The sequence below is a fragment of the Passer domesticus genome, chromosome 1, assembly GCF_036417665.1.
Source record: "Passer domesticus isolate bPasDom1 chromosome 1, bPasDom1.hap1, whole genome shotgun sequence".
Classification (NCBI taxonomy): domain Eukaryota; kingdom Metazoa; phylum Chordata; class Aves; order Passeriformes; family Passeridae; genus Passer; species Passer domesticus.
In genome coordinates, this window is record NC_087474.1 from 152,582,703 (window position 1) to 152,586,796 (window position 4,094).

Consider the following 4,094-nt stretch of genomic DNA (forward strand, 5'->3'; position numbering starts at 1 on the left):
ATAAATTAAAGTGAAATAAAATAATAATGACAATAAAAAAAAGGAAATCCAATGTACGGCAATCCTCAGAGTTGTGGCGTCTAAGAGTGTTGATCAGCATCCATAAATGTCCTGACCGGTGAGGAGACACAGGCACTACAACTGGAAAGAGAGCAGGAAGGAAAACCAACCATGTGAGCAAAGTTAAAAAAAAAAAAAGGGGGGGTGGGGGGGAAGAGAGAGAGAGAAAAAGGTCTGCTCAGTGGACAGCACTTGGGCTGATAGCAGGGATTTCAGGAAATCCAAACACTCAGACAGGAAATCTGAACACTGGATAAACATGCCATAATCTCCACAGATACAGTTAACATGCAGCTTCCCTGTTAACCCATTGCCTGCCCGTGCTGAGCCTGAAATCAGATCTGCGATATGAGGCGCCTGGAAACACGAGCTGCCCGCGGGGCTCCACAGCCTGAGCCCTCCGCAGAATGAGCAGCAGCCCTGCACTCAGCCCTGCCCTGGCCTTTTCTAACTCCACTGATTTCTACATAGTGCTGCTTTAGTGGAAAGGTGCATGGTTTTCCTCTTCTGAGAAGGAGATGCACCCTGAGCCCTGCAGCAGCCTGCCCAAACTCCTGTGTGCCACTGAATGTGGATACCTGGCAGTCCTGAGGGAGTTTTACTTGTTCTTTTTCCACTTCTCTGTTGCTGTAACACAAGATTTGTATGGCAGTTTGGGGGATATTTCCCATATATTGTGGGATATTTGATGGTTTACTCCAGGCTGGTGCAGTGGGGACCCCTTTCTTCCTCCCCTAGAAATAGTAGGCATAGCCTCCTTAAAGCAGCAGGGGAGTTTGGAGACTCCCTTTATGACATTTTGTCAAGGAATCTAGTTCCATGGCAGAGGAACTGGAAGCAGATAACCTCTAAGGACTCTTCCAACCCAAACTATCCTATGATTCTATGAATTGAGGAACAAACTCTGCAGTCCCTAGCAAAGTTAAGATGAAGCATGTTTGGTTGGTTATTTTCAGAATATGCATTTTACTCTTTGTGTCTTGTGGTTAGGTTGTCATCATAAAAATATCACTTTTAGACTTCTTAATTTATTTGTTTTATATGATCTACCTTGGTTACACTATTAATGTAAAGCTCTTACCTAGTTACAAAGGCAAGGAGAAGCAATAATATTGCATAAAGCTGACCCCTTGCCTCCATAGATGCAATTAATAAAGTGAAGTTTACATAAGAGTTGCCAAATTTAAATACATAGTATTACAAGCACACACATACACAAAGTTAATACTCTGTATGTTTGCAGAACTTCACTGTATTTTCTGGAGGAGGACAACTGCAGGCTCCTCTGCTTTCCAGAGGTTATGGATTCCTAAGGCAAGGGCCCACTTCCAAAAATGCTTCCTCTCTCTGAAAATTGACTTTTTGGGACAGTCCTGCCTAAAGCATTTTAGAAAGAAAGCATCATGTCTTTAGATTTTCTGATTCTCCTAAGACTTCACAGAAATTAGAAAAAAAAAGGATAAAAATTAGTACCTTGAATTTCACTTGCTGGTGGAAGTAATTAGGCACAGGGGTAATATCCACTCACTGGTGCCCTTGCTTAAGGCATTGGCAATTATCTCATCTGAAATGGCCCTAATGTGAGTCCCACATGCAGTATTAACCTCTATCATTATATTCAGTTTCCTGCTAGGTACCAAACAGGAGCACTACAGGAAAAGGCTTCCTTCAGCTCCTTCTACTACTTGCATTGTGTTTCTGCTTATTATTTCAAAGACAGAAGCTCTGGCAAACCAGCATTGGTTGCAACATTCCCTAGAAGTGGCCAGGCTTGGACATCATGCCAGGACTATGGAGTTAGGTTGTGCCTGGCAGCAGAACTGGGGTGGAAAATGGGGCTTTGGGGGCATCCTTTCGTCAGGAATTCTCATCTGATCTCCAGCCTAATTCTGACTCAAAAAAAAACATCTTTCAAGTTGGGTCCTCATGTTCTCAGTCATTCTCCTACTAGGTTTTGGAGAGCATGAGGCTGATGATGGGGGTCAGTCCCTGTGAGCATGGTTGGAGCACTGGTGGCTGCATCTGTGCAAAGAGCTGGTAGAACAAATACTTGACTTTAGAGGCATGAAGTCATCTGCCTTGCCTAGCATAGAACATGTGCTGCATGGAACAAGGACCAAATGGTTGCTTGATGATGTCAGGAAGGAACTGGTGGAAAACCAGGGAAAAGTTAAAACATGTCGGGGTTGAACATTTTTTCTTTTTTTTTCTTGTTCCATGTGCTTTGCCAGTGAGCTATTTCAGTTATTCACTTTTTTTTCCATAGAAGATCTTCTGTTGTCATAGTATTTTTCACCTTCTCTTTTCTTGTATTTTCCCCTCAGTGCCACTCTCCAGTAGAAAAAAGAAAGCAAAAAATAGAGAAAAAGTATAAAGTGCAGCCTTTTCAGTATAACTAGACAGAAATTTAAAAAAAAAGAGAGAAAATAGGCATAAAACTTCAAAATATGCATTTTGACCAAAAAAAAAAAGCCTTTTAACATCGAGAGACTTTTCATTTGAAAACGTTCAAGCAGCTCAAGAAAAAAAAGGAGCTGGGGGAAGTGGGATATAATTTATTACCACTAACATCTGCTGTAAATCAGTTAGGTGTAGGCAAACATTCCCTACCAGGGCAGAGTGAGGTCAAGGTGAGAGGGGATAAAGCAATAATTAAAAAGACTAGTGTCCTTCAGTAGGCTGTAAGCAGAAGAGCAAGTCCTTTTTGCAAAACTGGGGTTCTGTGTAGAAAAAATTTCAAGGAGTGGGGGCAGAATAATTTATATTCAATGGAAAACTATCAGTTTGTAACACATCTCCAACAGTTTCCAGAAAGAACCATGAAAACAATTATACTTTCCTGGTTTTCCAGTTAAAAAATAAGTAGAAAAAAGGTTGTGCTTATTGTGAAAAGTTTAATTTTATGAGACATTTGTGTTGGAAAACTCTACAAAAAGATGTCATTGTCCATCTTGAAAAAAGGGAGAATGGGGACAGCATGGTAGGCAAAATAATGAAGCTGACAATAATAAACTTTACAGAAAGATTCCAGCAGAAATAGGGTAGAAAGAAATTTTCAAACTCAGGCAAGCAGAGTTATCAAAGCTAAACAGTGGATAAAAATTCCTGGAAGGGCACAGCAGCTGCAAAAAATCCCCCATTCACCTTAGGGAAAAAAAAAGCCAGTGGCCTTACTCATTACAGATGTGAAGATGCTTGCTTTTAAATTGGGAAAAACCCTCGACCACATCCACCCTTGATGTACCCACAGCAGCTGAGCTTTTGATCACTTGCTCTATGTCCCCAGGATGTAGCTTTGTGTATTCCTAGAGCTGATAACAAAATTGTCACTACTTCCGTAAAGAACTCTGTGGCTACTGAATTAAGACAAGTCAGTTCATTAAAGATTAAAAGGGTTTAGATATGCATGTGAAAGATAAAGCACATGAAATAATTATTGAGATCATGAACAAAATGCTCAAGAAAATTATCATCAACCTATGAGGCCTCAAGCTCTGTTACTTTTCATGTTTCAATTACAAGCCCTATCATTATAATAGTTAGGAAATTTTTTTTTTTCCATTGTAGATTGCAAAGAAAGATCGGTTCTTTACCACCACTATTTATTGGATTTGGAGAAGATTTCAACAAAATAAATAAAACATTTGGAGAAAGAAATTGCAGGTCCCAGTTTTGTCTTTCTCCACTCTTCAGTCACCTGGAGGCTTTACATCCTTGAAAAAAATTACTTAGTATACTGACATGAAACTAATGTACTTTCCCTTTAGAGCATGGCCAGCCCTGTGTCTCAGCTATCCCAGACTTTTCTCTCTCTGGCTACCAGAAACTGGATGCCAGAGAAATATTGTGACACGCTAAACCACGTTCCCTAATCACACTGTGACCCTATCTGGATTTACTACAGCATAAACTAAAACTTTGCAAGCATTAGAGAAAATTAGTAGAAAACACTGTCCAAAGGGATTTCATAAACACTGACACAACTTACCATTAACACTATTTTTCTTGAAAACTTCAATAATTAACTTGTTGAG